General features: G+C 47.9%; 1 protein-coding gene and 1 pseudogene across 2 annotated transcripts in view; one reads left to right on the forward strand and one right to left on the reverse strand.

The window, feature by feature from the left end:
- LOC144151967 (snRNA-activating protein complex subunit 4-like) overlaps window positions 1-22,056 on the forward strand; it is a 288,952-nt gene that overhangs the window by 258,248 nt on the left and 8,648 nt on the right. The window lies entirely within an intron of this gene.
- Window positions 10,201-10,994, reverse strand: LOC144153663 (uncharacterized; annotated as a pseudogene).

Below are 22,056 nucleotides of genomic sequence, written 5' to 3' on the forward strand. Positions count from 1 at the left end.
ACTTCAACGTTTATAGAATCGCATTGCTGTAGTCAATAGAGTTTCTTAGTAAGTATACTAGAGAGAAAAGAGTGCCTGGTAATCCATGTCATCGTGGGGATTTATGGGAAGACCCCCCTTTTTAGCTTGGGCTTGGCATGATAATGGGATTCTTAAGCGGTTTTGAGCATTCATAATGACTTTATTTGGCATCAAGGATACATGATGCAGGAGACCTGCAGAAAAAGCTGGCGTGATGCCAGCTTGACAAGGCCGCAGGCCCCTCCCCCCTCCCCGAACACATGGCAGCAGCCATCACACTTTCATAAAAATATTCCGGATCATACGCGTGAAAAAGCAGGTCTACTACAAGAAGGATCATCACTGTACATGTGTCATGAAACGAAACGTGTAATGCTTGAACAAAATATAGTTTCAGAAAATGCGAAAAATGTAGGCGCATTTGCTTTAAAAAAAGGAACCATACACGTGATACATACAAGTGAAACATACGAGAAGGTCTACGAGAAAAAAAGGAGCAACTACAGGTGTAATGAAACGGTGCGTATAATGCTAGAAACAAATAATCTATTTCGAAATGCGAAATACAGGTGCATTTGCCTTGCAAACACAAAAACAGCATCATAAAGAAAGAAAATCCCTAATATATCGCTTTGGCAACACCACAAATACATACTCATTTTCCAAAACAGTGGAAAAAAACACGACACCAACAAACATATCGCGAGAAAACAGAGAGCAGTATACAAAAATACACGTCAGCAAAAACAGGATACAAACATATATTCTTTAGAAAATTACAAGTAACAGAGCAAGTGATCATGACGCCAGGAGAAAATGATTCCGCAGTTGTTTAAAGGTGATTTTTTCTAAGTCAATTTCTTTATCCCGAAGTTCATTTAGCAATCGTGGAAGTTTATTTCCCAGCAATTGAAGACCGTATGTGGTTCTAAAGGTTCTAACATTCCACACTTCATTTTTTCGGGTACTAAATCTTAGGTACTAAGGTACTAAATCTGCCAACTGCTTTAGAAACGGGTTTCAGTTTTTTTATATTTTGCTTATATTTCTTGGACAAAAGAAAATCGTACATTTTCATTACTGGCATTAAGTTATATTTTTCAAATAAGGAGCGAGTATGATAGGTACTTGGCACGTCCTCTACCGCCCGTAAGAACCTTTTTTGCAGCTTATGAAGTTTGGTTATGTTTTCTTTAGAAGTTAGACCCCAAATTAGATGGCAGTACTTGATTCTTGGTAAAAATAAGGTGTTGTAAATTAACAACAAAATATTCCGAGGAAGCAAGTGCTTGTTTCGATACACAAGGCCGGCTACCTGAGAGACCTTCGCAGCTAAAAAGCGTATGTGATGATCCCTTGATAATGTTTCTTGAAATATTACTTAATATTTTAAGAGAGGGGACTATCTCAATAGTGATGGAATTTTTAGATTTACAATTGCCGTTTTGTTTTTAGCATGAAGCCTTAGTCTTTGCAAGATTTATTTTTAGACCATTTTCTCTTGTCCATTTTTCTAATCTAACCAGCAGTAAATTTGTATGTGTCATTAGTTCGTTCACTGATTTTACTGTTAAACATATATTTGTATCATCTGCATATATTATAAATCTAACGTTAGGGGAAATGTTCACGATATCATTAATGTAAATATAAAAAAGGAAAGGCCCCAAAATGCTTCCTTGTGGAACTCCTGTTAAGATTGACAAAGAATCTGAATTGTGACAACCCACGTTAACAATCTGATTACGGTGTTGCAAATAAGACTGTAGTAATAATCCCGCCTTTCCACGAATACCGTACCGTTCCAGTTTTTCAATAAGTAATTTGGGGTTAATGTGGCCAAAAGCTTTCGCAAAATCTACGAACAAGCCCAACACAACGTTTGCCTGTTCGAATTGCGAATAAATGTACTCTTGCTGTACCACGAGAGCATATTATGTACTAAGGCCTTTGCTGAAACCATAATGCGAATCATGAAGCAACTGAAACTTCTGTTCAATGATGATGATGATGAATAAATCTATTTGTCAAGCTGGTGCAGATGTTAGGGCACCCGCCCGGTGGGGGGCTTCCCTATTCCGGGTTACCCTGAGCTCGGCTGACGGTCCAGGCCCTCTTTACCAGTTCACGCTGGATCCCAATGTCCGGGCTCCATAGGCGGTTCACCCACTGCTTGTAGGAGGGGGAGGTTATTGGGGCAAGGCCTGGGGTCTACTGGCACTCCCAAATCTGGTGGTACAGTGTATCGGTAGTTGGACAGAAATTGCAGGTAGACGGGTATTGGGTAGGGTAAATCGCATGGAGTAGGGTTCTGTGGGGGTACGTATTTGTCTGTAGTCTTCGAAGGGTGGTGGCTTCTGCTCTTGTTAATTGGGAGTGCGGAGTAGGGAAGGTTCTTCGGCCTTGGCGGTAATAAATGAGAATGTCAGCATACCTGACAAGCGGTTCTGTTTTGGGGGCCGCAAGCGGGGTTTGTCCCTCTATGGTAATGGACTGGTGTATAAGCGCGCGGGCAGCGGCGTGAGCCGCCTCATTACCTTCGAGAGATTCGTGTCCAGGTATCCATAGGAGCCGCGTTTCAGGTATGTGGGCAGTATTCTTAAGAATCTGAAGTGCCGTTTTGCTGATGCGGCCTCGTTGGTAACTGCGGCACGCCGCCTGCGAATTCGTCACAATTGTAATTGCATCTTTTCCCGTCGTGATGGCCAGGGCAGTAGCGGCTTCTTCAGCAGCTTCCGTTGATGTTGTGCGGATGGTGAGGGCGGTTGTTACTTGCCCTGCTGAATTGGCGACACACACGACGTGGGCTGGCTTGTTTATGTACGGAGACGCGTCCGTATACCTTGTTGTTGGATTGTCGCAGGGTAGCTCGTCCCGTTGGTGTTAGGCGTAAGCGTTCCAGTTGAGAGCTATGATGCGCCTCCTGTATTTCCTCCCATGTGTTACGTAGTCCAAGATGCAATAATCTCCTCGTCGATGTTTTTTGGTGCAGTCCTAAGGCTGTCTTATATGCTTGACGAATCATGACATTGAGCCTGGATTTTTCGGATGTTCTCAGGGCCAAATAATGGGTTCCGTAAGCTACCCGGCTTATGAGTATGGCTTGGACAATGCGCACTGTGTCTGACTCTTGCAAGCCAAATCGGCGGTTTGACACGCGTCTTATGAGGCGGATTAGCTGATTGAGTGTCTGTTGAAGCGGTGCAACTGTATGAAGGCCTGATCCATTTTTTGGTAGTGTAAGACCTAGGATGCGTAGTTTAGATACAGTAGGCACGGTCTGGTCGTTGATGGTAAGCTCCGGGTCGGGAATGCTGCGCTTTCGTTGGTGCGCCGTCCCGATGCAGAGAGTGAGGAGAGCCGACTTCTCCGGAGCACATTCGAGCCCTTTATCGTGAAGGTAACGTTGGGCTTCATCTATGGCTGCTTGCAGAGCATCTTGTTGTTCCCCTATTGATCCTGTTGGTGTCCACAGGGTGAGATCGTCCGCATAGAGAGCATGTCTAAGATGCGGGATATCTTTCAGTAGGGGAGGAAGGTCCTTTATTTATAATATTGAATAAGAGCGGGGAAATAACTGAGTCTTGGGGAGTGCCTCGGGAAATTGTATTGAATTTTGTTGAGCGGAGGTGTCCGATGCCAATTGTTGCCGTACGGCCGGTTAGAAAGGCTGCGACGTAGTCGTACATGCGCTGTCCACAATCAATGGAGGCTAGACCTTGGAGGATGGCCTTATGACTGATGTTATCAAAGGCGCCCTTGATGTCCAGGGTTAAAATGCATCTCTTGCGGGTATTGGTGAGGCGATCAATGATCTCTTCTTTCAGTTGCAGCAGGACATCTTGCGTGCATAAGTGTGGCTGAAATCCGTACATAGTGTCTGGAAGTATCGCCTTTCTCCTTATATCTTCGATATAAGGAGAAAGGCGATTGTGCACCATGTGTTCCAGTAGCTTTCCTACACATGATGTGAGGGAGGTGGGCCGTAGGTTGCCGGGAGCGAGCGGTTTTCCAGGTTTGGGTATTAGTGTGATGTCTGCGTGCTTCCATGAAGAAGGGAGCTTGCCGGTCGTCGATTGTTCGTTGATGTAATTTGATGTAAGAACCTCTAATGCTTCTGTATCCAGATTCCGGAATAATTTGTTGGGAATTTTGTCATTTCCTGGCGTTGTATTTTGGGTTACACGGTGCGCTGCTGACTCTATTTCGACGAGGCTGAAAGGGGCGTCCATTTCTGGGTTAGGAGCGCCCGCGTACGGTGCCGTAGGGAGCGGTGCCGTTTTGCTTGTATCCTCCCACGGTTTCTTCAATTCCTCGATGAGGTCTTCGTCTGTGCCTTGGTATTTATGTATCTATCTTTTGAGTTGATGTGTTGTTGTCATTTTACTCTCTCTGTTTCCCATTAAAGACCGAAGTAGGTGCCACGTACGACGAGAGCCGAGTGTACCTTGTAGTGTTGTGCAGAATTGGGACCAGTTTGCATATTCAGCTGCTTCTTTTGTTAGCCGAGCTATCCGGACCCGAATCTTCCTGTTGGTTCTACGTTTTTTCCACCTTTTGGTTAGTCCTCTACGGGATTCCCAAAGGTGTAGTAAGGGCGTGTCTACAGCCGGGCAATCTTCGGTCAGCGTAATTGTCTTCGTGTGTTTTTGGGCGGCTGCAAGCATTTGTGCTGTTCATTCTTCTATTGCTTGGATGGGGCAGGCTGGTGCTGTTTCGCGGAATTTTTGCCAATCTGTGATGCGAGCTGTGCCTATTTTCGAGGATCGGGCTTGATGGGGTAGCTGCAGCTGGATGATGTAATGATCGCTGCCGAGTGTTTCGTCTAGGCATTGCCAAATTGGATCTTTGATGCCATGGGTCAGCGTAAGGTCCGGGGTCGTGTCGCGAGAGACACTGTTGCCAATTCTGGTTGGGGTATCTATGTTGTTACACAGATGGAAATTGTTACAAATCGCTTCGTGTTGTCTCTTTGATAACCCCACGTAGTATGGTGTGCATTAAAAAATTCCCCGCATTTCCCCGAGGGGAAGAATGTGAAAGTGCGAATGCACGAGTTGAATTTGCGCGGTTCGGTAATGTTCGCGAAAGAGAGATCACACACACACACACACAACTACAAAGAAAGAAAGATGCATTTATTCACAGACACCTATTTGTGTTGTCGTTGTACTTGATTGCTAGAGCGGATCTCAGCTTTGAAATTTCGTGTCAGTACTCCTTTAAGCGGGTGCATTAGCCCTTCTCACGCCCGATTCCTGGCCAATCCCCCACTTGGGTATATGCCATGTCAGCGGCCAGGCAGCGCGCGCCCATCTCCCCCCGTTGCCAAGGAAGACGAGGAGATTCCTGGCCAACCCCCACGTGGGTATGTGCTATGTCAGCGGCCAGGCTGCGCGCGCCCATCTCCACGTGCGCGGACATCGCCGGTGGACGCAGGTTCAGGGTCGCTTAAGAAGTGCATTGCACTTAAAATCACCGACGATTATCAAGGCATGTCCTTTGGCGCGCTGCTTAACCGTCTTGAAGAGTTGATCGATTTTACCCAGGGATGATGATGGGGACTGTAAATATTCAAAATGAAGATGCTGGTTTGCATTTTCTTGTCTGGGATGATCTCGACAAATGTATAATCCAAGTCTGTTGCTAGGGTATGCATCTGTGCTGTTTGGCTTGCTTGAACCAGGATCGCTGTCCCCCCTTTCTTATCAGTAGCGTACGTTGGGTAACCCCGGAGAGTCACTTGTTCGGTATTTTCCTCTTGAAGCGCGATGACTGTCGGTGAGTATAGCAATACGAAATGAGATAGCGAGCTTTGTTTACTTCGATACGACCGACAATTCCACTGCCACACAACCGTTGGTCGAATAGGGGTGCCCTTCTGGTTCCCCATTTTAGCCTGACTCCCATTCATCATCAGACGGAATTGTGCTGGGCGGGTTGCTAGAGGTTTGGGGCATTTGTTGGTTGCTGGAGGTTTGGGGCATTTGGTTCTTGCGACTTTTTCTTTTGACTGCTTCGTTGGCCTCCAAGCGTTTTTCCAAAGCCGTCATGCGGCTGTCCATTTGCCTTCCAAGGTCGTAGATTAGTTTTTCCAGCTTGCCCATATTTTCCAATGTAGGGAGCGATGGCGCCTGTTGCTCTGGCTGTGGAGTGGGAAGGTCCGGTACCGATTTTTGCGTCGGTGCCTTCGTAAGAGCTTCCAGATGCGTTCACAGCTCTTCAATACGGCGTTCGAGTTGTTCAGTGGGAGCCGTTTCTGCATCTAGCTGCTTCTTCAGCTGTTCGTTTTCTACTTCGAGTTTTAAAGACGATAGTCTTTCTTGGGCTACTTAAACCCAGAAATTTTGGTCTGTCTGTATGTCTGTCTGTCCGTCTGTCTGTCTGTGACTCGATTCAGCCACCCGGCCAAAGCAAAACAATGCCTGCGCAATAGTCTTATATAGTCACAGCTAAATCTACCCGTCTATGTGCGGTGTAATGTTCATACTTGTCAACATTGTTGAAGAAGAACAAGACATTACGCTAATATAAACAACAAATCAATACAGAAGTGATAGTTGCAGTGTTCCTTTATAAAAAATCAAACAGGCTTTACTTTTGCGAAATTAAATACTTCATCAACTGCAGAAAAAGAATTCACTCCGCCGTCGCCTGCTGTCGCCCGCGCCACTATAGCTTCTGGCGCCATTTTAAGAAATTAACTGGCAACAGTTACGCAAGGTTTCACGTTCTGCTTGCAACGCACGTGGAGTAGGGAAACGCGGTTCTATAAACGTTAAAGTAGGGCGCCTCGATTAACGCTCGTCTTCGCCGTACGGTAGCGTTCGCATCAAGACACCCGGTTTGGAGCAGTGGAACGCGGGAAATTTAAAATGATTAAAGCAAACATTTGGCGTCTTTACCTTGGGAGGAGCGCGACGCAAGAGGAACAACATGAGAGGTGAGCGGGAAAGCAAAGGGAGGCATTTACTTCGCAAAAGCCGATAAAGACTATCGTCTTTTGACGGCATTTGCAACGAAAGGAGCAGATACGAGGTCAATTTTTTGTATGCGGGGATGATTATCTTGCTTTGAGGCTTGTTGTGCAGGCAGCGCGGGAAAATCTTCTCGGGGTGCGGCTGTAGGAGCGACCACTGAGGACCAGCTTACTTGATGCGGTGTGCAATGTTGTCGCGAAGTGGGGGCTTGCACTTGCTGCTGTGGCGCCCTGTGATGTGCTGGCGACTGGTGTTGGGGATGCCGTTGGTACACTGGCAATGGCCGAGATAACCGTTCCCGTACGTGCAAGGGTGGCAGCGGCGGCGGGCGGGGTATCTTACGGCACTCCCTCCTTGCCGTTGGATGGTCCAGGCCGCACAGTTTGCACTTCGGGGTGCATGCGTGTTCTGGGGGTGGGTCACGCTCGTGACACTGGGCACATACGGATACTTCTGGCGTCGGACAGACGTCTCGTCGGTGTCCGATATCACCACACAGCGTGCAGCACTGGATAGATCGGCGGAACGGTCGGCAGCGGGTATGAAGTCCATGCGCACGAATGTAAAAAGGCACATGAGGTCCTTCAAACGTCACCACAGCGGAGGTGGACTTTCCGAGCATTCGGGCTTGTACTATCCTGGGTCCTGAGGAAGAGATGATGTAGGGCAGCTGTTCGGCAGTCGTACCTACATCCAGGCCGTGTATCACTCCACGGACGGTGCCTGGAAAGGTCTTTATGTAGGGCAGGATGTTATACGTTTCAGCGCCGAGTTGGAGGGAGGTGACTTCGCTAAGAATTTCCGCATATTCATCATTGGGAGTGCTGGCGACAATCAAATTTTGCACTGATTGCACTTGGATCACGATCTGTTGGTTAAAGCTGCCTTCTGGTATCCTGCTGGCTGTCTGTATCCCCGCGGTGATCTGACGATCACTCCAAGCTGCTAAGCGCAACCTGTCTAGTGGCCGGTAGATGATTTTGTAATCGGACTCTGGTAGTTTGGGAACAGGCGGAGCGCGAGGGGAGCCGTCAGGCTTACCTGGCGCTTGAGCGGCTTGTTGGTAGACTTGTTTTGCTCGCCGTCGATCGCTCAGCATTTGTTTCCACGGGCCTGGCTGCGGGATAGTGCGTCCGCTCAGTTCGTCGAAGTCCATCGTGTTTTCTTGAATGCTGGTATCCACCTTCCTCGGAGACTGATCGTGCGCCGAGAGCTCCGGCACAGCAGCTGCGGTCGCAGCCGCCATGGCGGGGCTGGCCGTTCTTCAAATGTCGATTTCAGGTGTTCGGGTGCTCCGATGGCGATGAAACTCGGTATTAAACGTTAAAGCGAAACTTTATACAGCTGAAGGTACTATTCTAGTGCCAAAAAACACGAGGATGGTGCTGAAAACAGAGTTCGATGCGGGACCCCATGCGTTGCCGCTCTGAGCTAGATCTTCTTCCTCGTCGTCTTCCTTCTGTTCAAAATTATTCAACCTTTTCAAGATTAGCTTTTCTAATGCATTCGCCGCTCTGAGCTAGATCTTCTTTCTCGTCGTCTTCCTTCTGTTCAAAATTATTCAACCGTTTCAAGATTAGCTTTTCTAATGCATTCGATAATACTGGCAGAATGGACACTGACCGGTAATTTGACATGTTATTTCTATTGGCTTTCTTGAAGAGTACGTTAGCGCGTGCAACTTGCATTTTGGAGGGAAAAACAGCCCGGCCAAGGCACAAATTAAATATGTGTGTTATATATGGAAGACGGAACATAAGAACATGTTTTATAGGTTGAACTTGTATCCCGTCAATATCAAGTGCGGTACTATTTTTCAAATTCAAAACTAATAATTTCACTTTATTCTCACTTGTCGGATCTAAAAAATTGGTACTGTCGATAAATGGGATATTTCCAAGATTACTCACATCACATGTTTCTGCGACATTTAAAAAGAATTTATTAAAAGTGTCGGCCAAGGGCTTTCCTGATATAACCTCGCCGTTAAGATTTATGCTGCGTACTGAACCCGTGGACGCATTGCGATTTAAGAGAGAATTTAGCATTTTCCACATTATATCTAAACACCCAGAAACTGAGCTAAACATATTGTTATAATAATCTTGCTTTGCCTCTTTCAGGTCTTTGTTTAGACGATTCCTTTTAACCTTGAATTCTTTAAACAGTTTAGTATCTTTCGTTTTAAGATAGCGGCTAAATAACATATTTTTTTCTCGTATTCTTTTCCCAAGTTCAGCGTTACTACATAGTTTACGAACCTTTCTGTTCTGCTTTGTTTTAACCAAAGGAAACGAAGCAGCATAGATTGGCTTTAGCATGTGCAGAAATTCTTCATACGCCTTGTTTGGCTCTTTTATTTTAAGTACATTGCTTCAGGAGCCCTTAAAATATTCTCCGAGTATGTTTTCAGAATTTGTTCGTTTATACGCTGGGTGAAAAACGTGTTCGGTTTGTTTTTATCACATAAATGTTTCCTACAACAAATGTATATTGGCAAATGATCACTCAAATCTACAGTAATAACAGCAGCCTGTCGGTATATTTGTTAAGAACAAACCAATCAAGGACGAAGACATTTCTGTGATTCTCGTGATAACATTCAAGAAGCAAAGAAGCAAAGAAGCAAAATATCAAGTTTTTGTACTACAGTTTCCTGTTTGAGCAAATTTATATTCATGTCACCGCCACACACAACGTCAAAGTGATTTGTATTAGCGAACGCAAAAAACGTGTCCAGGTAATCCAAAAAGGATGCCGTTTCGCCGTTTGGTGGCCTATAACAAACGGCAAGGACCACATTTTGTAGTTTAACTGATAGAAACTCGAAATCATTGCAAGACGTGGTGAAATTTTGAATTAGGTCACAGTTAAAGATCTTTTTCACTAGAATACATACACCACCGCCAGGACCAGAATTTCGATCAAGGTAGAATGTATTGTACGAAGGCAGGCGAAACACGCTGGCTTCATCTGTCGACCATGTTTCAGGTACATTATGACGTCGAATACGTGATGCAACTGTTCAAAGAAAAAAAGGCTAAGATCGGACTGTTTATTATTTACCGATTTTACATTGAAGTGAAAACATTTAAATCAGTTTGAATACAAATTTTCTAAACTTTGCGAAAGCGCTTGCGGAAGCACGTAAGGATCGTTTCCTACGCTAGCCATGTTGAGCCGATCATTTCCTCTTTCTTCAACTTAGTTTGTCCAAATCAGCAGCATTTGCGATGCGTATGGCTTTCTCCCCATCAGCTTTGCGCACTAGAACTTTCCCATTTGAGTGCCATGCATACTTGAAATTCGCTTCTTTAGCCAAGTTCTTTACCTGAAACAACAGCGCACGCGTTCTTTTCCTCAGGTTTTCCGTCAAGAAGAAGTCCTTATCCAGGCTGCTTAGTTTCTTTCTGTTTTTCCACGAAAAGTCTCGGTTCGCTTCTTACCGGCGTCTTATCGACCGGCGTCTTATCTTTTCTGGGCGGAAGCCGATGAATGGCGACCACATCGCTTTCTGCGAGTATCGGAAGCTGGTGTTAGTTCAGCTGCATCTCGGTCCCACATCTCTACCTTTTTTAATCTACGCTTAAGGTCTTTGACGTCACGCTCATTCTGCTCTGTTTTTCTAAGTATTTCGTCGTATTGCTCACTCAAGTATTGTATCGCGTTGTCAATGCTCTCAACCACCTCTCTGAGCGGTACTAGTTTGTCCAGCTTGTCATTAATAGCTTGCATCCAGATTCGGACATCCTGCATGTCGGCCTCACTGCTCAGTTCTTTCGATTCAGCTGGTGCTGCTCGCAACCTCGATCACCTACAGGTAGGGCAGCGCCATGCATCGCAGTATGCCTGCCCTTTGGACTTGATAGTTGCTTCAGAAATTCCAGCACATTTGCCGGCGAGGAATACCTGACAGCAGTCGCTAAATTCAATCCATACGACGTCCCCAGTGACCGACTTATCACGCACAGGACATTTTCCATCCCGGGGCATAGTTGCACAGAGCGGCAAATGAGAACAGCAGTGTACACAGCTGTCGTCGATCTCACGTGTTTGTTGCCCAGGGAGAGGGCGAGGTGCGTCGACGGAGAAACCACGCAGTCCAAGTCTCTGGTATCGGCAACGACGATAGATGTGATCGGTTTCTCCGCACTGGTAGCACAGCGGACGATTATCGGCGGTTCGCCAAACGTCGGTTTTTCTCAGCGTCTGGTTTTGAGCTGTGGACGGTGGTACGTTGGATGGCGGCGACAGTGGGGACGGCGGCGAGAGTGGACGGCGGTACGGCGGAGCTTCTTGTAGGCGGGCTGGAGCAGGGCGGGGTCGACGAACAGCCGTGGAGTAGGTCATCGCCTGTGGTTCGCGGGGTGCCTCGGATGGCATAGAAGTGCCCAAAGCGTGTTGGACCTCATCGCGGATGACGTCAGTCAGGTAAGCCACTTGAGGTTGCGGTGGCGTCGGAAAAAAAGCTTTCGAAGATCCTCCCTGACCACTGCTTGGATGGTCTCGCGCAGTGTGTCGGAGCTTGTATCCCCTGCACCGATCGTCTCGGAAACCAGCGCGTTGACCGGGCGATCGTACTGCCTCGTTCGAACTTCCAGCGTCTTCTCCATCGCGGCCGCCTCAGACGCGAATTCGGTCACCGTCTTAGGAGGGTTGCAGACAAGGGAAGCAAAAAGCTCCTGCTTTACCCCTCCCATGAGAAACCTTAGTTTCTTTTCTTCTTTCATCTCCGGATCCGCACGTCAAAACAACCTAAAACAACCTCTTCATCTCCTCAACAAAGATCACTACCCATTCGTTGGGGTGTTGCTTGCGCGTTTCTAGCAAAAGTGCAGCTCGTTCCTTTCGCACGACGGTGGCGAACGTTTTAAGGAACTCGCTTTTGAAGAGAGTCCAGTCAGTCAAAGAGCTTTCATGGTTTTCGAACCAAGTTCGAGCTGCATCCTCCAAATAGAAGAAGACATGCCGAAACGTTTCTTCGTCATCCCACCTGTTAAAAATCCGAACACGCTCCACTTTCTCCTACCAGTCATCAGGATCTTCCGTGGGTGATCCATGAAATGATGGTGGTTCCCGGGGTTGCTGCAGAACTACAGGATGGCTCGTGGTCATCGTGGATGCGTTGTTCGTGGCAACGGTTGTGACGTCTTCCGCCTTGAATTTATCTGGCAGTAGTCCAAACTTCGGCTCTAGGCCTTGCTATCGGCGGCTGTCACGAGTTGGGCTTGCTTGACGACTTGAAGAGGGTTGAGGGTGCATGTACCCAGCACCTCCACCAGATGTCACGTTGCCAAAGACGACGCAGTTGTCTTCAAGAAAAACAAGTTTATTGGAGCGAACTTGTGCTCCCCCAACAACTCAAAGAATACGAGGCGGCGATACAGCAATCAACAAAGTGACGCGCGTAAACTGCTGTCGGCGATACGAATGCCATAGCGTCTGCTCTGCTAGCTTTTAGATGCAACGCATCTCAAGCGGGGGACACATGGGCGGAGAGGTACGCGTCTGTGCACGCGATTCTCCGTTCCGGTAGCCGGAACGGCCCCCGCCCGGCACCCAAAACCGGCTCTCCGCATGCGTCAAACCTGCTATATATTTTCCGCCTCTGCCATGCGTCAAACGTGTGGGCAATTAACTGGCAGGGGGCGTCAGCCAATAACAGCACGAGACGCGAAAGCGTCATTCATGACGTTTCAAAGTGGAGCCTGTATTCGGTGTGTCCTCCGCCTCTGGATTTCGCGAGGTGGCTTTCTCCTGTGCCGCAGCCATGAGCAGCTCAAAAGCGGACCGCATCGCCGAAAACGATCCGCTGATATCTCTGGTACGAGCAGAAGCAAATATATGGGATCAAAAAACAACTGCGTATCGCTTTTGCTTGCCTTGTAACTGCAAAAGACCACGCTGCGTACAGTAAAATTAAGAGCAACATCTCTGAGAAGTGTCCGCATTGCGGTGTTTTTTTCTCCGTGTAGTCAGTGAAGGCTTCCTTTATCGTGGTTGATGCAGTGGCTTTATTAAAGTTCATGTGAAAAGAACAACCACAGAAACCATATTCTTGCCACGTTGAATGAGAAAATCATTTGTAGAAATCGAGATAATTATCAATAATGCCTAGCATTCTTACGCCACTAGTATTCATTGAGTTTTTTTAGCGAGATTTGGCTATGAGTAGCCTAATACGTTGGGTTATTTTATTTTGATTTTTTATTTTGTTTCTTTTCGCCAATGATCTAAATTGCACCATTATATTGATTAAGCGCATTCACTTTACCAATAGTGTGTTTTTCCGCAGATGACAGGAGTAGGGCTGGTTTCGTCCGTTTGCGCGATTATTTATTCGTGTTTCCGTCGTTCTTTTCCGGGCTTTTTAGTTGAGTCTTCGTTTTTCGGAATATATGTAAAGATGCATTTTTTAAATTTAACCCCATTTTTGCGAAATGGTTATGCTGTGTATTTGGGGGGGGGGGATGTTCTGTTTGACCATTTATCTTCATTACGCTATTACAACGATTAACTGTGTTACTTCCGCCAGTACGCATTTTTGTGGAACTGCAGGGCGTTACACAACTGACTCGTCTCCTGAATTTTTTTTTTGTAATTCCAGCGTTCTTTTCTTGGCTTTTTAAGTTACGTCTTCGTTTTCGAGCACATGTAAGACATATTTTTAGTATGTTCACTGTTGTGATTATTTTTTTCTATTTTTGTAGTACATTTTAGGTTTTCAAAACTTCGCTTGGCTAATTAAATCCATTTACGCCATTAATGGACATAATTGACCCCAATTACTTAAAGCAACAATCCCCTAGGAGAGGAAATCACGAGCATCGCGGGGCACCCAGGAGAACTCCGTCAAGCGTCAATGCGACCCTTGTGCGGGCTGCCAAAGACTGCATGCACGCACGACGGAACGGGGTGGAGCTAAGCGGCCCAACGCGTCGACGGCGCCCGCGCACCATGTGTCTCCAATTCCACCAAACGGCGGTGGGGAGCGGTTTTCGGAACGTTTACCGGCGCCAAAAACCGGCTGCAAAGACGGACATGTGTCTGGCCCTTAACCCCTCTATCCTTCCTGCGTCTGTCCAGCGTTGTCCGCACAGCTGCGCCTCTCCACCTCTCCTCTCTCCGATAGCGAACACTCTCTCCCAAACAGCTGCGGGTTGGCGCAGCGCGCTCTCACTTCGTTGCTAGGCGCCGGTGGGCGGCGCTGCGCGCGCTGCGCATGTGCAGTACTCTCTCTCTCCGCGCTCTCCTCTCCTTCGGGCGCTGTGAATATAAAGCGGCATGCAGTGTTGTACGGAACGGCGTTACAAGGAACGGCGTTCCTGGAATTAGTTCCTTTTTGGAGGAACGGAGGAACGCCACCGTTCCATTAAGGATCGGTGGAACTGTAACGGTAACTCGTTACGTTTTTGAAGGAACGGCAGGAACGGCGTTCCTGCCGTTACATCGCTAGGATTTGGCTGTTTTTGATGCCAAGGCTCGAGTACAAAAATCCACAAAGCGCTACTGCGTTTCAGTTTGCCCGCCCTTCAGCCGTACGTGCTTCCTAGAAGGTCAAAGGCAGAAGAAAAACCAGGCAGCAGGGCGCAGCTTGTGCTTGCTTTCATGCTGGTTGCTTACGCGGCGTTCGACGGGTGAATAGCGTAGCCGCGAGAATGCTTTTCACCCTTCATCGTTTGTCGGGGGGGGGGGGGGGGGGGGCAGAATGCACGTCTTGCCGATAGAATTGTTCCCTGGCGGGGAAAGAATAGAGAGTTTTAGCAGTCCGTCCATTCTGTCGTATGGGTTGACCGGGACCCGGCTGGGCACTTGGGCATTCGTCGCGGTAGGGGGATTAGTTCCGCGGGCCTGCCTTCGCCATGTCCTTTCCTCCGCACCCTTCGTACTCACCCTTCCGCGCGCTCAGGAGCAGACCGGTCCCGGTGAACCCGGTAACAACGTAGCCAACGAAACGGACGGACTGCTAAACGGGATCCAGACATTTCGGTGTCGGACATTTCGGTCGAGGACGTTTCGGTGTGGACATCTCTGTGCACGGACATTTGGTGCACGACATCTTGGCCCAGACATTTTGAGTAAGGGGATGTTCCAAGCATTCTTTAAACATTTCAGCTTTAATATTGTAATTTCATGACTTGATATGATTTTACGTTCGAGACTTGTGCTTGTGCCGCCGTTCGTGGAAACGAACGCTAAACCCTGGCGGAGCATTGCCACGTGAAACCCAATTTCTGTAGCAGTTGGTAAAAATTAACGTTGTTAATTTGGATCCGTTCAACCACTTTTTTGTTATTTTAATATTCATGTGAACAACCCTAATACTTTAAGTGTTACCAAAGCGCTTTCCTTTCACTTCACCCAACGGCGCAAGACGCTGCTGCTTTTAGTCTATTCCTCCCCCCCCCCAGCAAAACTTCCGCGAAAAAACAACAGAAAAACGAGGTCGATTAGGCGCGTGTGCATTTCATTATTCTCTCAATCAATTATTCTCTCAATCAATCTCGCCTTCGTTGCATTCGGTGTCAGTTCTACTTAAAACTAACAAACCAACGATCGCACTTACGGTGGCGTTACTTAGGGGAGGGGAAAGCTGAGCCCCGCCGGCAATCATCCCCCTAAGTAGAGAGAGAGGGGTGACACTTGTGCTTCACCATTGCGTCGACTAGACTTCGAAAACTTGAAGACGACTGTTGCCGCTCTCGTCGGACTAGCCTATTCATTTTTTTTTTTTGCTCTTTATAATGGGAGGAAGTGATGTATACCTGGGGTGTCCATGATATGTGTGACTTGATGAGTTAATTCCCAAGGGGGCAACTGAAGGCGCAGAAAGAGCGATTCCTGGAGTGGGGGCGCCGTCGATATGACCGCGACGCGCGGAAGGGCGTAGCCAGCAAACGATTGTGGTCATTGTGTTCTCAGCGGCTTTTTGGGTGGCTTTTTGTGTAACATTATAGAGGTTTCGTGCGCCCATGGGGAATGTAAAGCTTTTTCTCTGTTTCAAACGCGAAGTGTGCTATGTCATTGTTCTGAATGTATCACCCAATTCCTGCAAAAGCCTCCACTAAGAGGCTAGCAGTATGTTATAAATAAAAAAAAATAAAAAATCACTGCGGTGACGCTTCGGAGACCGTGAACTCCACCACGCCAGTAGGATTTTAAGGGGAAACCGAAAATAATTGGCCGCGAGGCCCACCACTGGAGAGGCCGGCGCTGCGATCGTTTTGACGTCACTTGTAGGATCACCGTTCCTATCTTGCTGCGTAGTTGGCTTGCAGCGCGTGATGCTTCGTTTAGGCAGCGCGTTCTAAAAGTATTTTCGTGTTAATTTCCTTCGTTTGAAGTTAATTCTCAGTGCGTCAAGCGCAGTTCGAACTATGGTGACCGTATAACCGTATCAACTGTGGTAGATTATCCGTAAACACCATGAGTGTGGTGGTGTATTACGCATTCGACCGAAGCGTAAGCAGCGGCTTGTTTCCCCGATCAACAGTGTGGACTACGACGATCGCCGAGTGAAGTTTCTAGATTTCCCTTGTTTGCAAGAAATGTATAAAGCAGGAAATCGTGAAGCGTTAACTGTTTGCAGAAGCACACGCACCCGCCGTGCCTGCCCGCACGGCCGAGGGTGCGGCTCGAACCGACGCAGGTCGCGGCAGCAACAACTTGTCGCCGCTTTTTAAAATCACACAAGTCGTGGAAAAGAAGTTCCGGATTGGTGAAAGTGGATGTTAGTGTGATGAAAAATTCTGGTAGGTAGTGTCATCAGCTGTGGTTTTCAAAGCGATGCTCAAATATCTGCCGCGATTTACGCCTACCGGCTGCGGGGGTCGGTCCCGGCAGCGCCGGCCCGTTCACGCACGGTGCGGCGAGCGGCCGAAGGATGGCTATGCTTGCGTGCAAGAATCGGCCGAGGCCGTGCAGGTATCTATAGATCGTCGATCGCTTCAACGGAAATCACTGCGCTTACAGAGTTCCCAGCGCGGTGAAACGTTCTGTTAGGGTCTGTCACTCGCAACTCTAACGTCAATGAAATATCTTCTGCGACGCCAAGCCTAAAGTTCCCAACATCCGATTACGCGCATCCGAAGTCGGCTGCGAGCTGTTGGCGAAGGTCCTCCCGTCGCGCACGCGCGTGTTGCGTTTGGGTTCCTCTAACTTCTTGGGGCCCCCAACGCTCGGTTCTCCTATTCTAAATATCCCCATTACCCGAAGCCATTAACGACGTGTTTCGCCTCGTACGCAGCCTCGCCTTCTGTGGGCAGTCGTGAGTTTTGAAATTGATGCTTGAGAAATGCCGGCTTACTGTAAACATACAAAACACGCTGCAATTATAAATTACCACGCCGAGCGCCTAATTAAAACTAAATATAGCCTTGTCCGAACCCGCTCGAAGGCGTTAAAAATTCGCGTTCATACCATTCATACATTGCGGACAAGTCGCGAAAAGTAAACATCAGTCGTGCACAGTACAGTCTACAGCAGTGATCGTTAATCAAATCCGGGCATGACTATAAAAACATCGTAGGGGAAATAGGCACTGATTAAGCCAAACTGCAGGCCATAACAATACTTTTAAGCATGTGCGGCGAAGCAATCTGATCACCGTTCTCGCGTCATTCATTTACCAAGCAATACGAGCAGTTCGCGCGGTGAGATCAAAAGTGAGCGACGCGTTTCCGTCGCTGTTACAAGGTGTTTGCTTGCACACACATGTCCCGTCACAAGTATTTCATAATGAATTTACAGCGTACTTTTCTCGGCATCAGTTGCATCGTCCTTGGCGTTAGCTGGCTGCGTATGTAAGAGCTGTGTGGGTCGCGATGGTAGCAGCTACCTAAACGCGGCGGTGTCGCCGGGAACAAGCGAGTCGCTGATTGCTTGCCCGAATTATTTGGTTTACAGAAAACTTTTTTGGTAATTTGTATCAAATCCACAAGGAGCGGGCGAGACGGTGGCCACAAAAAAAAAAAAAAAAAAAACGCTTCCGCATACGCAGGGGAAATGTGTTGTAGCAGACGACAACACGATTCGGCGTCCTACAAGTGACGTCACTCGTAGGTGGCGCCACGGTATGTCCTCGAGGCCAATATGGCTGAAAAAGAAATCTGGGTGAGATTCGAGCGTACAGGCGGAAGGTGGGAGGGGGTGGGGGCGCTAGAACAAAGAATTAAAATGTGGTAAATGTAGGCTTGTAAACATCAAACGAAGGTTGGCTGTCCCGAACACAATGGGTGGAATTTATATGCATTACCGATACGCGCTTAATCAGCATTTAGGACATTAGAACCTGCGGCTGTTTTCCAAAAGGCCCGTTTTTGCTCCCCGAAAATATCCTAGACCAGTGTTTGCGAATTCATTTTAGCAAGACAGCTCAGCCTACGTAATACTCTTCATAAGGTTTTCTTCATTCTGAGGGCCTAGCTAATGTTTGTTACTTTTTGGATATTGAGAGTGCATGTAATTTAAGTAATTTGAGGGTATGTAATTAAAAAAAAAATTCAAAAGAGGCGGTAGACCATCGTAAACACGGGTAATTGTCTTAGCTAAAAAAGAGCGAATATAAATTAACAACCGGTCATAAATGAAAAAAAAAAACGTGTGCTAAAGAATTCAATCGGATGCATAACAGGTGTCCCCAGGAAGAGGTATTAAACAAAAATATATAAATGTAGAATTTCTAAAAGTACCTGGGAAAGATCGAACACGGCAGCAATCAAAAAATAAATTCACTGCTCCAGATTGTTGTCCATAACCCACGTTAAGCGGAAATAAAAATATAACGGCTGTAGCAAACAGGCAAGCACGGGATAATTTGGTCGCCGAAATGGTTGTACACCGAAATGTCCGTACACGGAAATGTGCGTGCACCGAAACACCCATACACCGATATGTCCGTACACCAATATGTCCGTACAACGATATGTCCGTACACCGAAATTTCCGCACCGAAATATCCTGCACCGAAATGCCCTCGAGTCGTCTGGAGTTTGTCCGGTGCTCCCTGAAAAAATTCGCCTAGGAGCGTTTCTTTCGATTATCTTTATCTCCAGATAATCTGCTGCCGGTGGTGTTAATATTCGTATATATACGTAGTTCGATGTGAGTTTTAAATGTTTCACTTAATTTCGACCCAGGGTTATCCGACACTATATCTTAATTTAAAAACCTAATTGGAACGTTAATGTAATGACACGTTCCAATTTTCGCAGTGGAACTGGAACGCGTTCCTTTCGCAATAAAGGAACTTGTAACGGGAACTCGTTTCAAACTTGGCAAGGAACGAGGAACGAGCTTTCGTTCCTATTTTGGAGGAACGTGTACAACACTGGCGGCATGCCGCGCTCCGACGGTCTCAGTCGACGGTCGTCCGCGTTATGTTGCACTCTCTCGCAGTACTCGACGATTGCTTGATGCAATCGTCGAGCCCCTAACTGTGCACTTTACGGACCACAAGGCACTCATTCTCGTCTGCAATGAAGACCGTACCTGAGCATACGTGTACTGCATGTGCATTGCATGGTGAAAATGGAAAATTACGCCCACCTCCCCTTCGCGTGAGAATCCCAGCTATAAGCGAAATCAATATGATGGAAAACGCCAATGGAACCCCCCATGAGATGCGTTGCATCACACCAGGGTTCCCGCGAGGGGAGGTGGGCGTAATTTTATCTCTTGGCGCGAGTGTTTCTGGAACCGTCGATTTACATCCAGGACATTGTAGATCAAAGAAGATCATTCTGGGCTATTGACGTTAGGGCGAGACAGTCTGTTCATCTGAATGTGATAGCCCGTGCGGCATAAAAATAAAGAATGGAAGACGCGCTTCGCTTGGGACGCAGATAACACAGGCGGGCATGGCCATGCAGCAAAAACTAAAAATAAACTTTCACATGGTTCGCGGCAATATCATCCGAGAGCAAGTATGAAGCACCAAAGCGGCGCACAGATATATTCCAACCTTTTCCCAAAGAAAGTATGGAGGGCGGCTGTTGATGACAGGTTCAGGCGGTGGACGATACGCGAACTGGCAGCACGTGCTGCACTTCGCACTTGACTGTTCAATCTGTTTCTGCATGCCAGGCTAGCGTAAAAGCCGTGGTTTAGTTTTGCTGAGCCCCAGATGCCCCTCATGCAAACTTTCCAGCATCTCCATGCGCAGGTGCCCAGGTGCAGGTGCAGGTCCCCTGTGCACCCCTTCATTCGTGTTCCATCTACACATGACAGCTCCGAATTCACTGCAGAAAGAGGGCCTCTTATTTCAGCCTTTTCTGGGTTTGGTTATGACTTACTACAGCTCTTCTTCTAGCGTCGCTTTCTGCAGCACACCATGCGAATGCATGCGTTCTTGAGCTGCGGTACCACTTTCAGGGCGGAGACAGAGAGGAAAGCACAGGGCATTTCGCTGCAACGAGAACACAAAGCGGCGCCAACTTGCGACTTCTCGACCTTGGTAGAATGCTCCCCCATGCGCATCTCCGCATTTTCCCGCCCCTGAAAGCGGCCCCCTCGCCTGAGAACACATGCGTTTGCGCGGCTCTACTGCATCCTTTCAAAACGGCTCCCCCTTTTTGGCCCTGCTGCTCCCTGTTGGCCAGACGTAGTGGCAACGATTCGGTGCCGAAGTGCTCAATCACGTTCCCTTCATAGCTAGTCAGTCGTCGCGCTGCTTGAAAGTACTTTCGCAGCTACTTATAGACTTGCGAAAAGAGAGTCCGGCAGCAAGTTCGACTGCGCACCAGTGTCGACCCTGAATGTCACAGCCCCTGTGCCCACCATCGCACCAATTGTCCAGTCACCGCCCACCGAGGTCGCCACGCCGCTCATTTGGACAACAGCCAGAATGTGTCAGTCATTCTTCGAGTGCTTCACAGTCAACTTCATGACCTTTCTTCGCTTGGCAGCAAACGGCAAAATGGCTGTGCGTGCCGCAGCTTGCGCACGTCTTTTTCCACGCTGCACACTTCCCAGCTGGGCAGAATCTGTCGCAATGGGTGCATCGATGCGGAGTAGTTTTCTGAGCCACGGCCGGACTCGACTCCCTCTCCGTGCTCCCGCTAAGGGGAGCGCGAATGGAGGAGAGTCGAGTCCGGCGTGTCTGAGCTTCGCTTCCCTACGACGCAGGCATTTCCTGTTTGTTCTTCCTTGTCCCAAGCTTGCTTTTACTTGGCTGCAAGCTCGGCCGCTGGGCAAACTTCTACAGCCTTGGACAGACTATAACCTTTTTCCCCTCGGAGGCGGGATCTGAGCTTCTTATCTTTCATGCCACAGCCGAGTTGGTCACGAATTATTGAACCTCTCAGGTCACCATAGCCACACGTCTGCGCTGCTGTCTGTACGTCCCTCAGGAATTGTTCAAATCTTTCAACTTGCTGCTGCAGGAGGGAGCGGAAAACATGCCTTTTCTGCCTTTCACTGCGCTAAGAAGTTCTGTACTCTTGGCATTTCCGAACGACGACGTCATAGTCTTCTTGCTCCGCCGGGGCGAGCTGCAACGTGTTGTACACGCGAATGGCCTCCTGGCCCGGGAAGTGCAGCAATACGGCAGCCTTTTCCGCACTCGTCTTGCTGTCCTTGCCCTTCCCGTTGAAGTAGATTATAGAGTTTTAGCTGACCGTTTCTGACGCTCCGCTATGCTCCCGACGGCCCGCTAAGCACAACCGGAGCGTCAGCGGCAGAAAGGCGTTTAGCTAAGCGACAACCGTACAACCCTCGACGGTGAATGATTCGCGTCACTGGTCGTGCCCTGTGCGTGGTCAAACCAAAACATTATCGTGAAGTAAACATGCGCATTGGAATATGGTCGTTCAAGTAATGTAAAGTACCGTGTTTAGTGCCTTATTTCACCTTTTTAAAACGATGGAGTCGCTTACACGGTATAATGGCTCTAAATTATTTTAAAGAAGCCGATAAATTTTGGAATAGCAAGATAAGGTTGTCTTCCTCGGCGCTGCATAGAACCAGCCCCGTGCTTCGGTCGACGTTTTATGCAGAAATGCATTATAGTCGGGGGTTGTCGTGCGTCCCTTGGCCGGCGTGCGGAGCGCGTCTGATG

This window comes from Haemaphysalis longicornis, unplaced genomic scaffold (genome assembly GCF_048455015.1).
Source record: "Haemaphysalis longicornis isolate Haplotype H1 unplaced genomic scaffold, Haemaphysalis longicornis Haplotype H1 scaffold_9, whole genome shotgun sequence".
In the NCBI taxonomy this organism is placed as follows: Eukaryota; Metazoa; Arthropoda; class Arachnida; order Ixodida; family Ixodidae; genus Haemaphysalis; species Haemaphysalis longicornis.